General features: G+C 62.6%; 1 long non-coding RNA gene across 1 annotated transcript in view; it reads right to left on the bottom strand.

The window, feature by feature from the left end:
• Positions 1-12,791, bottom strand: part of LOC122477851 — a 47,648-nt gene that overhangs the window by 8,719 nt on the left and 26,138 nt on the right. The window lies entirely within an intron of this gene.

Below are 12,791 nucleotides of genomic sequence, written 5' to 3'. Positions count from 1 at the left end.
CTACCTGTAAACACCTTACAAAACTGGACCGAGCCACGTTAAGATGCTAAGCAAGGGGGGGGCGCCTGGCTGGCTCAGTCGGCAGAGCATACGACTCAGGGTCGTGTGTTGAAGGCCCACATTGGGCCTAGAGCTTACTGAAGAAACACAGAATTGCCAAGACGCTAAGCAAGGAACAATCTATACGTGTCTTCTGAAGCGATCCATTTTATGGAAGCATACACGCTTAGTGTGTGTAGCTAGAGCCTCAGTTTATTCAAAGTGGAAAAGGCCTTAAACCGTATCCTAATCACATAAACCGTCCCGGTACTTCTGGCCCTACCTGACCACTTGCATATTGCCAAAATCCAACACGGCACCTGTTGGTGTCAACTTGGGAGGGAAGGTGACCGCTGGTCAGTGGCTGAAAGATTTAAGCAGGTTAACGGCGGGAAGAGGTACTGAGTGGTCTCGTTGCATCTTTCATCCCCAGATCTCCACAGGGCTCTCCCCCTACCTTCCTTCGGGATCTCTGTCCCCTCAGTGATGCCTTCCCTGAACAACCTACCTGAAGGTGCAAATCCCCCCAGCCTCCCCAGGTCCTGCTCCCCTCCCCTGCCTACGTGTGCTGCATAGGCTGGGTCATCATCATGGTATATACACATCTCATCAATCTTACTTTTTCATTCTCCCCCACTGGAATGTGAGCCTCATGTGAGAAGGGACATTTTTTGTCCCTTTAATGGCTGTATTTCCATTATTAAGAAGAGCGTCTGGCACACATTAGGTCAGCAAATAATGAGTTCTCTTGGCCATCAGCCTTCATGTTCATGCCATTCCCGTAGCTGACACTGTAATTGTATAGTGGGCGTCCTTCAAGTTCTCCTACCATATGCTTACATTCTCATACAAAAGCCCATTAAAAATGGATACCGCTCAGTTCACTTAAGCTCGAGTCGTTCTCCAGTATGTTAAATATCACCAGTCTCTACTCTGAACTAAAGAGAGAAACAAAGCTCTGTAAATATAACCATAATCAACTCTTAGTTTTTTATTTTCCCGTATTTCTCAGATAAACACTCAAACCGTGACTTCCTTGTCAATTTTGGTTGGGAATCTTGATTAAGATGGCAGGCTAGGAGGCCCCTGCATTTCCCTCTTCCCATTGACGCACCAAGGCTACAACTACGTATACAGCAACTCTGAGAAGAACCCGAACACTAGCAGAACTATTCACGCCTTAAAGATCTAAAGAAGCCACGTCAAGAAGTCTGTTCAGGACGCACACTCCCAGTATCCACCAAGACGGCTATCACCGATGCACATGTCCTCCCTGAGGAGGAAGAGTGTCAAAGTCCACATCAGCCACCCCCCCCCCATCCCCGCCACGCTGGGTACTTGCACCAAAAAGATGCGCCCCCATCACGTCTTTGAGATCAGCAGGGCTTAACTCCGAGACTGGGCCTTCACTCTGGGAGAGCCAGAGGACAATAGGAAAGGAGACTCTGCTTTTCAAGGGCTCGTGTACAAACTCACTTGCTCACAGACCCAGCACACAGGCAGCACTTTGAAAAGTACCTGGGCCACAGCTAAGGGAGATTGACGAATTTCTGGGCCATGTTTCTTGCCCTCCTGCCTAGCTGGGCCAACACGGGAGGGCCCCAGTTCGGACACTCTCCGTCTGCCTTGTGAGAACCACTCACCTTGCCCCAAAAGCAGCCCCTCCAAACCAGTCCCTTCCCCAACGCACACGTCGGTAGCCATAGCCGGGGCTGGAAGACCCCAGTGCAGCTGCCACTCTGACATGGCTGGTGGGCAGCCTTGGCTGGGACCAGCAGCCCTCTAAAGCCCCTCCTACCCAGGACAATGGGGGGGCGACACTCCCTATCAGTGTACCCGTAACAGTCGTGGCTGGACCTCACAGCCACCACACTGGGGTCTAATCCCACCCACCAGCCCACCCCTGGCAGTCATGGCCCGGTCAGAGTGTGTGCATTCTGCCTACGTGGGACACCCCATTCTAGTGTTCAGGTAACATCTTGCTTCTGGGCCCCCGAGGATGCTTTCTACGTAAAACCACTCCTTGAAGACCAAGAGACACGGTCTTCCTAATACATAAAAACAAACAGGACAGGGGCACCTGGTCGGCTCAGTCGGTGGAGCATGTGACTGTTGACCTCCGGGTTGTGAGTTCGAGCCCCACGCTGGGGATGACGATTACTTTAAAAAAAATGAAATGGGAAAGTCAGGCAAAATGACACAGAGGAATATGTTCTAAATGAAAGAATAAGACACGTCAGGAGAACTAAAAATGGACATAAGCAATCTGCCTATATGTTCAAAATAATGCTCATAAAGATGCTTGCTAGAAGTGAGGGAAGAGTGGATGAACTCAAACTTCAACAAAGAGAAATATGAAACCAAAGAAGAATAGAATATGTAAAAATGATCAGTAATCTGGAAGATAGGATAGCTAGAAATCATCAAAGTTGAGCAACAACAAAAAAATTTTAATGACCATGTTAGACCTCTGGGACATCAAACATATTGACATTCACATTTATTGCAGGGGGTCCCCGAAAAAGAAAAGAACAGAAAAGGTAGTTAGAGAAATACTGCTTACAACTTCCCTTCCTTGGGAAAGAAACCAGTCTGGGAGGCACAGAAGGCCCCGAACGGGATGAAGTCAGAGTGGACCACACCAAGAGATGATCACGAAAATATCAGAACTTAGAATCTTAAAAGCAGCAAACAAAAGCACCGACCTACATACAGAAGAACCTTCACAAGGCTATCATCTGATTTTTCAGCAGAAACTTTGCAAGCCAGAACGTACTGGAATGATGTATCGGTTTAGGTTGCCATAGTTGTTCTTGTAATTCTTGTTTCCTCATTAATAGGGATATTTTTCAGCAACTCAAAGAGAAGAACGAAACTGAGACTCCATTTACCCATGATAAGGGACGAAAAAGCTTCCTTCTATCCTTGCAATTTCTGAAACTGGAGTAAAAAGTAAATTGGAATAAGAATATCAGACAACGCCTGGGTGATGCACTCGGTTGAGCATCAGACTTCTCAGGACGGAATCTCACAGTTCTTCGCTTTGAACCCCACTTCGGGTGAGCCCAGCTTTGCTCTCTCCCTCTTTACCCCTTGGTCACTTGCACCTTCTCTCTCTCACAGAAAAAAAAAATAACACAAGAAAAAACATTTTATTATGAAGAGAGAAGAACAAAAGTTTCACAAATCACTAGTAGTGCCTTCTTCGTAGTTCAGACACGTAGTTCAGGTACTGATTTCTATTTGTTAATAAAAATTCCCTTGAAGAAAAAAAAAATGTTTTTCATCTTTATTTGTGAGAGACAGAGAGACAAGGAGGACGAGCAGGGGAGAGACAGAGAGAGAGAGAGGACAGAGAATCTGAAGCAGGCTCGAGGCACTGAGCGGTCACCAAAGAGCCGGACATTGCTCCGAACCATGAACCACAACTCAATCACGTGAGCGGAATACTCATGCTTAAACAACTGAGCCACTGGGGGACACCAGGAAAAGCCCGTTGGAGAGAAACATTTCCCTTACAAAATCCAAGTTACCTCTAACTAGTGAACCCGAACGTCTAGGGGTTCACCAGAAACTCCTAACTACAAAGGACATACGGACACAAAAACGACTCAACAGCAAGAGGCAGGTAAGAAGAGACCCGAGAGGTCACATTGTGCCCCTGGGTTTGGGACTTCGAGAAAAAACTCAACGGGCACACCCTCCCGGTGTACGTAGGCGAACGAGTAGACACCACGTCCCAGAGACACATCACCCACCGTCCCTCCACATTCCGCCCCCGCGCCCCGCCCTGCACGCACGCACGCCCCCCGTACCTTCAAGGGCGCCCACCCCGGCAACTCTGACAGAGGGTGTGCACACGCGCCCGGGTCCGCTCGGCCCACAAGGACATCGTCCTCGGGAGTCACCCCATCCAGGCCCCCTTTCCCCACTGGCTGGCGACGGCAGGCCAGCGAAACCCTGCTCGTCGGCCTCGGGGCCAGCGTGACCCACTTCCTGTCCTCGGGGTGGGTACCCCAGACGGCAAGCAGGGCGCTCCCTCCGCGGTTCCGGAGACCCAAACCTCTGCAGGCGCACCAGGTGGCGCCGGGGCCCGGAGGGCACGCGGACACCTCCGGCGCTCTCGGACAAGGTGCGGGGGACACGGAGGGCTGGAAGGTCCGGGAGCTCCACACCGTGCCCCTGGGGTTGGGGTTCCAGGAACGCGTGAGCCGGCACACCCTCCCGGTGTACGAAAGCGGGCGAGCAGACACCACGTCTCGCCCCTCCCGGGCCTCACCCCGCCCCTCCCCCCCCCAACACATTCTGGAAGGCGACATGTGTGAGGACAAGGGGCAACAGGCTGCCTTCAGCATTCGCAGGGGGCAGTGTCCGGCGGGAGGATGGACAGCAGGGTGTGGTGGGGGGGGGGGCGTGAGGGGGGTGGTACAGACGTGCGTGGATGCCTGTGGACGAGCGTGGAGGGGAAGGCACGACCCGCCCCGGTCAGGGCTTGTGGGGACAGCAGAGGTCTCCACCTAAGGTCTGCCCCCCGGGATCCAGAGCGTCAGCCTCCTCGGTGGCACGGGCAGACGAGTGCCTGAGTGCTGGCGCCGGTGGCCAAAGCGGGACCGGACCCGCTATCCCACGGTGCCTGGCCCTGTGAACGGGCAGGCGGGCTGGCTGTCCACAGCGGTCCCTCGATGACCAGCTGTGAAGCAAGAGTGACATCCGGCCGCAGATGTCAACGGCCATTCCTCCCCGTTGCCCCGAACGCTCCCGTGCGACGTTGGACAGGGTGGCCCGGAAAGCTCAAGTGCGCCAACGCAGGGTCCTCGGCGGACGGCTCTGCCGAGGATCGAGTGCGCGATCCAGAATTGGGTCCGGGACCGAGACCTGAGTGCGTGATCGGTGGTGGGGCCAGGCCTCCGCCAGAGAGGGTGAAGCCCCGGGGGGGATGGCACCGCGGCTGCCGGGTCTGTGCCAGACAACCGCTTCTCGCGCCCAGATCTGCTATTGAGGGGCGGGGCAGGGGGTTGGCGGAGAAGGAGAAGGAGGCGCTGGTGTTGGTGGCGGCGGTTGCCGCGGCTGCTTCGGCGGCGGCGGCGGCGGCAGCGGCGCGGCGGCTAAGACCGCTGCCACCGCCTCCCCCTTCCACTTCCACTTTCACTTTCACTTTCACTTTCACTCACCCCATGGTGGGCACGTCCCTTCTGGACTCTGCTGCACCAGGGAGCCACCTCCACCTCTCCCGACAACCGCCCCCCCCCCAACCCCAGGCACCCCGAGAACGACTCAAAGCCCCTGGACAATGGGTGGCCGGGCCCCACACCTGATCCTCAGAATGGAACACAAGGACAGCACGGTCCCGACTTCTGCCCCCCACCGAGTGGCAGCACCCCTCCAACTGCCCCCGCAGGTCTAAGGCCCGGTTTCCAGGCTCCTCTCCGCCCCCCACCCCAGGCCGGGCCACACAGGGACCCCGCTGCTAGGGCAAGGGTCACGCGGCCCAATGCTCTCCCAGGCCAGAGTCCCAGCGCCCCTGGCCCGGTGGCTTCTCCTGGCCCGTTTGTTCGCTTGGTGCTCCTGGCCCTTTCGGGGCGGCCTCTTCCCCTCCAGTCCCGCCCAGACATGGCGGCCACCAGCGGCTCTTGTCAAGAGCCGTGGCTGCCCGTGCCCGCCCCACAGGGCAGCGGGACCTGGCGCTCTGTTCCGCTACCCGTCTCTGGAGCCTCCCGGGTCGCCTGCCTGCGGCAGCTCGGCACCTCGGGGCAGTCGGGGGGTTGGAGGGAGGACCCCGTTCTCTGCCGCCTGGGACTCCCCACTTCGCTCGCAGGGAAGCCACGGCGCGGGGCTCGCGGGAAAGCGAACGAGTTCCGCTTGATGGCAGTGTTGCACCACGGATGCCCACGCGCCCTTCCCCCCAGGCCCTCTCCCTCCGCCCTTTGCGGAAGAAAAAAAGGCCGGGCCCAGTCCACCCGGGCTCCAACATGGCGGCGCCCACGGCTCCGCCACTCTGCGCGGGGCCCCTCCCCGCGTCGGACGCTCCGTGGAGCAAGCGCAGCCTCGTCCCCTCTGGCTGCTGCACTTAGCCGGCTCTCGGCTCTCGGCTCTCGGGACCGGAAAGCCAGGGCGAGCGAGGGGCATCGAGGCTCCCCGCGGTGGCCCTGAACCTCTCCGGGGCTCCGTCGTCGGGACCCCTGCAGGTCTGCAGCAGACCTCAGGAGACACACTGGTCGTGGACCCAGAGCCCGAGCCGAGCCCACCCCACCTGGCCAGTCGGAGCCCGACGGGGCCCGTGCTCCCCGGGAGCATCGTCCGTCAGGACTCCCCGCCAGGCCAGCCCCCAGCGGGAGGCCTCTAGCGGCCGGCCGACACGAAGGCGTGAGGCGGCCGGCGGGCATGGGCCGGGGGCTGGGGGTCGACACTGGCGTCCACCTCCCGCGGGTCGACGACGGACGCGTCCCGCGGGCCTGGCCCGTCACCCACGGGGCGCCCCCGCGACTCAGGCGTGGACTGCAGCCTGGAGCCGCACCACAGTCGCCAAAGCGGCCTCGTGCCTGCCCCAGGCTCCGTCCCTGGACAGCTCCCACGGGAGCCAAGGCCAGCGCGCGGGCGACACCCAGCTGTGCCCACAAGCTCCGGGACCCGCGCCTCTCCTGGCACGGCCGGACGAGGCCAACCAACGGTCTTCTTTCCTGTCAACCGGCTCCCGTCCTCTCCTATGGTGAACACCTGACCTGTATCATAGCGAGGGTACCCTGACGCCCCAGCCCGCCTCCCATTAGACGGCAGAAGAACCAGGTGCGCGCCTGCGCACGCACACGGACACGCACGCGTAATCACACACACACACACACACACACACACACACACACACCACGAACACGCTGGCAAACACACACTCGGCGGCAAACACCCTGAAACCCCATCGCCAAAACCCACACTCGCACACGCGAGCACACACACTCACACACGCATGGCCTAAACCCTCCACCCCCCTCCCCCCCCCACCCGCCACCCCCACCCCCACCCCCCCCCCCACCCCGGGGAGAAAAAGGGAGATCACAGCCGGAGGTCATCCTTTTCCTCCTCGGGAGAAGGCCCACCCACTCCACAGCAAGTGCCTCTACAGGTCAATGATGGATGTGTGCTTTTACCCCAGTCTGGGTGCCCAAGGGCAGAAAGGGACTCCTGACAACCACCCAGACCCGAGGCACCAGACTGATCCAACTTCAACCCTCGGGGAACACTTTCACCTTCTGCCCTGCAAACAGGACCCGCTTCTTCTCCCAAGCGTCCGGCCCCAGAGGCCCAGCGCCTCATTCTTCCTAGGCCAGCGGGTGGATGTATTGGGTCCCAGCCGTGCACAGCAGCGCCGAGCCCCCTCCCCGCACCCCCAGCCCCCTCGCCACAACCTCCCGTGCCCAACCACGCATCCTCCACCTCGGAAGGGCCCTGGCGGTCCCTTCCCACGCTTCAGTTCAAGGAACCCTGGCGAATCACACCCTGGTGGACACAAACCCTGTGCACGTGGGAGACTCAGGCCTGGAGGAGGGCTGGTGCTGGCGGGAGGGGACAGAGAACCCACGCTGCAGGCGCTCTATTGTTGGCACTTGGAGCCAAGCGTCCCGCCAAGGGACACGCGCTCCCGGAGCCAGCTTGGCACCCCGCCTGGTGGGACGAGGTCCGATCGCTGGGTCCGGGCAGGGGCACACGCACGCATGCACGCTGGCCTCCGGGGCCTACGCGAAGGGTGCTACAGCTGCGGGGGGTCTCGGGAAGGGTAGGGAAAGGAAGAAGGGTAGGAAAGGGAAGAAGCGGAGGGGAGGGGAGGGGAGGGGAGGGGAGGGGTGCCCACCGCCCCTCCCGAAGGGGCCCGTGTCCGCACGGTCTCACCTGAGGCGCGCGCGCGCTGCGCGGTCCTCAAGTCCAAACGGACATTCCGGACACTCTGGGCTGCCCGGACTTCCGAGCAGGCTCACAGACACTTAGTTGGCCCTGCAGACCGGCTGGACACCCAGCGTCTCCATTCTCCACCATCTCCTACCCACCCTGCCGAGGGCTTCCGTTCTGACCACAAAGCAAAGACACGCACAGGCAGGAGCCACGCAAGACCCCAAAGGACACAGAGAGATGAGCAGCAAGGGGAAGGAAGGACCCGGTTCCTAGAGAGGCGAGCCGCCCTGAACGTCGGGGTTGGGTCCACGTCAAGGGAGGGTCACCCGGGTGCCCCCTGACTCGGGTGGGTCGGGCTCGGGCGCGTGGACAGCTCTCCCAAACAGAGACACACCCCCCACCGTCCCTCCACATCCCCTCCCCCCCCCCCCCCGCCCCTCACGCACGTCCCCGGTACCTTCAAGGGCGCCCACCCCGGCAACTCTGACAGAGGGTGTGCACACGCGCCCGGGTCCGCTCGGCCCACAAGGACATCGTCCTCGGGAGTCACCCCATCCAGGCCCCCTTTCCCCACTGGCTGGCGACGGCAGGCCAGCGAAACCCTGCTCGTCGGCCTCGGGGCCAGCGTGACCCACTTCCTGTCCTCGGGGTGGGTACCCCAGACGGCAAGCAGGGCGCTCCCTCCGCGGTTCCGGAGACCCAAACCTCTGCAGGCGCACCAGGTGGCGCCGGGGCCCGGAGGGCACGCGGACACCTCCGGCGCTCTCGGACAAGGTGCGGGGGACACGGAGGGCTGGAAGGTCCGGGAGCTCCACACCGTGCCCCTGGGGTTGGGGTTCCAGGAACGCGTGAGCCGGCACACCCTCCCGGTGTACGAAAGCGGGCGAGCAGACACCACGTCTCGCCCCTCCCGGGCCTCACCCCGCCCCTCCCCCCCCCAACACATTCTGGAAGGCGACATGTGTGAGGACAAGGGGCAACAGGCTGCCTTCAGCATTCGCAGGGGGCAGTGTCCGGCGGGAGGATGGACAGCAGGGTGTGGTGGGGGGGGGGCGTGAGGGGGGTGGTACAGACGTGCGTGGATGCCTGTGGACGAGCGTGGAGGGGAAGGCACGACCCGCCCCGGTCAGGGCTTGTGGGGACAGCAGAGGTCTCCACCTAAGGTCTGCCCCCCGGGATCCAGAGCGTCAGCCTCCTCGGTGGCACGGGCAGACGAGTGCCTGAGTGCTGGCGCCGGTGGCCAAAGCGGGACCGGACCCGCTATCCCACGGTGCCTGGCCCTGTGAACGGGCAGGCGGGCTGGCTGTCCACAGCGGTCCCTCGATGACCAGCTGTGAAGCAAGAGTGACATCCGGCCGCAGATGTCAACGGCCATTCCTCCCCGTTGCCCCGAACGCTCCCGTGCGACGTTGGACAGGGTGGCCCGGAAAGCTCAAGTGCGCCAACGCAGGGTCCTCGGCGGACGGCTCTGCCGAGGATCGAGTGCGCGATCCAGAATTGGGTCCGGGACCGAGACCTGAGTGCGTGATCGGTGGTGGGGCCAGGCCTCCGCCAGAGAGGGTGAAGCCCCGGGGGGGATGGCACCGCGGCTGCCGGGTCTGTGCCAGACAACCGCTTCTCGCGCCCAGATCTGCTATTGAGGGGCGGGGCAGGGGGTTGGCGGAGAAGGAGAAGGAGGCGCTGGTGTTGGTGGCGGCGGTTGCCGCGGCTGCTTCGGCGGCGGCGGCGGCGGCAGCGGCGCGGCGGCTAAGACCGCTGCCACCGCCTCCCCCTTCCACTTCCACTTCCACTTTCACTTTCACTTTCACTCACCCCATGGTGGGCACGTCCCTTCTGGACTCTGCTGCACCAGGGAGCCACCTCCACCTCTCCCGACAACCGCCCCCCCCCCAACCCCAGGCACCCCGAGAACGACTCAAAGCCCCTGGACAATGGGTGGCCGGGCCCCACACCTGATCCTCAGAATGGAACACAAGGACAGCACGGTCCCGACTTCTGCCCCCCACCGAGTGGCAGCACCCCTCCAACTGCCCCCGCAGGTCTAAGGCCCGGTTTCCAGGCTCCTCTCCGCCCCCCACCCCAGGCCGGGCCACACAGGGACCCCGCTGCTAGGGCAAGGGTCACGCGGCCCAATGCTCTCCCAGGCCAGAGTCCCAGCGCCCCTGGCCCGGTGGCTTCTCCTGGCCCGTTTGTTCGCTTGGTGCTCCTGGCCCTTTCGGGGCGGCCTCTTCCCCTCCAGTCCCGCCCAGACATGGCGGCCACCAGCGGCTCTTGTCAAGAGCCGTGGCTGCCCGTGCCCGCCCCACAGGGCAGCGGGACCTGGCGCTCTGTTCCGCTACCCGTCTCTGGAGCCTCCCGGGTCGCCTGCCTGCGGCAGCTCGGCACCTCGGGGCAGTCGGGGGGTTGGAGGGAGGACCCCGTTCTCTGCCGCCTGGGACTCCCCACTTCGCTCGCAGGGAAGCCACGGCGCGGGGCTCGCGGGAAAGCGAACGAGTTCCGCTTGATGGCAGTGTTGCACCACGGATGCCCACGCGCCCTTCCCCCCAGGCCCTCTCCCTCCGCCCTTTGCGGAAGAAAAAAAGGCCGGGCCCAGTCCACCCGGGCTCCAACATGGCGGCGCCCACGGCTCCGCCACTCTGCGCGGGGCCCCTCCCCGCGTCGGACGCTCCGTGGAGCAAGCGCAGCCTCGTCCCCTCTGGCTGCTGCACTTAGCCGGCTCTCGGCTCTCGGCTCTCGGGACCGGAAAGCCAGGGCGAGCGAGGGGCATCGAGGCTCCCCGCGGTGGCCCTGAACCTCTCCGGGGCTCCGTCGTCGGGACCCCTGCAGGTCTGCAGCAGACCTCAGGAGACACACTGGTCGTGGACCCAGAGCCCGAGCCGAGCCCACCCCACCTGGCCAGTCGGAGCCCGACGGGGCCCGTGCTCCCCGGGAGCATCGTCCGTCAGGACTCCCCGCCAGGCCAGCCCCCAGCGGGAGGCCTCTAGCGGCCGGCCGACACGAAGGCGTGAGGCGGCCGGCGGGCATGGGCCGGGGGCTGGGGGTCGACACTGGCGTCCACCTCCCGCGGGTCGACGACGGACGCGTCCCGCGGGCCTGGCCCGTCACCCACGGGGCGCCCCCGCGACTCAGGCGTGGACTGCAGCCTGGAGCCGCACCACAGTCGCCAAAGCGGCCTCGTGCCTGCCCCAGGCTCCGTCCCTGGACAGCTCCCACGGGAGCCAAGGCCAGCGCGCGGGCGACACCCAGCTGTGCCCACAAGCTCCGGGACCCGCGCCTCTCCTGGCACGGCCGGACGAGGCCAACCAACGGTCTTCTTTCCTGTCAACCGGCTCCCGTCCTCTCCTATGGTGAACACCTGACCTGTATCATAGCGAGGGTACCCTGACGCCCCAGCCCGCCTCCCATTAGACGGCAGAAGAACCAGGTGCGCGCCTGCGCACGCACACGGACACGCACGCGTAATCACACACACACACACACACACACACACACACACACACCACGAACACGCTGGCAAACACACACTCGGCGGCAAACACCCTGAAACCCCATCGCCAAAACCCACACTCGCACACGCGAGCACACACACTCACACACGCATGGCCTAAACCCTCCACCCCCCTCCCCCCCCCACCCGCCACCCCCACCCCCACCCCCCCCCCCACCCCGGGGAGAAAAAGGGAGATCACAGCCGGAGGTCATCCTTTTCCTCCTCGGGAGAAGGCCCACCCACTCCACAGCAAGTGCCTCTACAGGTCAATGATGGATGTGTGCTTTTACCCCAGTCTGGGTGCCCAAGGGCAGAAAGGGACTCCTGACAACCACCCAGACCCGAGGCACCAGACTGATCCAACTTCAACCCTCGGGGAACACTTTCACCTTCTGCCCTGCAAACAGGACCCGCTTCTTCTCCCAAGCGTCCGGCCCCAGAGGCCCAGCGCCTCATTCTTCCTAGGCCAGCGGGTGGATGTATTGGGTCCCAGCCGTGCACAGCAGCGCCGAGCCCCCTCCCCGCACCCCCAGCCCCCTCGCCACAACCTCCCGTGCCCAACCACGCATCCTCCACCTCGGAAGGGCCCTGGCGGTCCCTTCCCACGCTTCAGTTCAAGGAACCCTGGCGAATCACACCCTGGTGGACACAAACCCTGTGCACGTGGGAGACTCAGGCCTGGAGGAGGGCTGGTGCTGGCGGGAGGGGACAGAGAACCCACGCTGCAGGCGCTCTATTGTTGGCACTTGGAGCCAAGCGTCCCGCCAAGGGACACGCGCTCCCGGAGCCAGCTTGGCACCCCGCCTGGTGGGACGAGGTCCGATCGCTGGGTCCGGGCAGGGGCACACGCACGCATGCACGCTGGCCTCCGGGGCCTACGCGAAGGGTGCTACAGCTGCGGGGGGTCTCGGGAAGGGTAGGGAAAGGAAGAAGGGTAGGAAAGGGAAGAAGCGGAGGGGAGGGGAGGGGAGGGGAGGGGAGGGGTGCCCACCGCCCCTCCCGAAGGGGCCCGTGTCCGCACGGTCTCACCTGAGGCGCGCGCGCTGCGCGGTCCTCAAGTCCAAACGGACATTCCGGACACTCTGGGCTGCCCGGACTTCCGAGCAGGCTCACAGACACTTAGTTGGCCCTGCAGACCGGCTGGACACCCAGCGTCTCCATTCTCCACCATCTCCTACCCACCCTGCCGAGGGCTTCCGTTCTGACCACAAAGCAAAGACACGCACAGGCAGGAGCCACGCAAGACCCCAAAGGACACAGAGAGATGAGCAGCAAGGGGAAGGAAGGACCCGGTTCCTAGAGAGGCGAGCCGCCCTGAACGTCGGGGTTGGGTCCACGTCAAGGGAGGGTCACCCGGGTGCCCCCTGACTCGGGTGGGTCGGGC

The sequence above is a fragment of the Prionailurus bengalensis genome, chromosome X, assembly GCF_016509475.1.
Source record: "Prionailurus bengalensis isolate Pbe53 chromosome X, Fcat_Pben_1.1_paternal_pri, whole genome shotgun sequence".
NCBI classification, from domain to species: Eukaryota; Metazoa; Chordata; class Mammalia; order Carnivora; family Felidae; genus Prionailurus; species Prionailurus bengalensis.
This window is presented reverse-complemented; position numbering and strand designations above follow the sequence as displayed.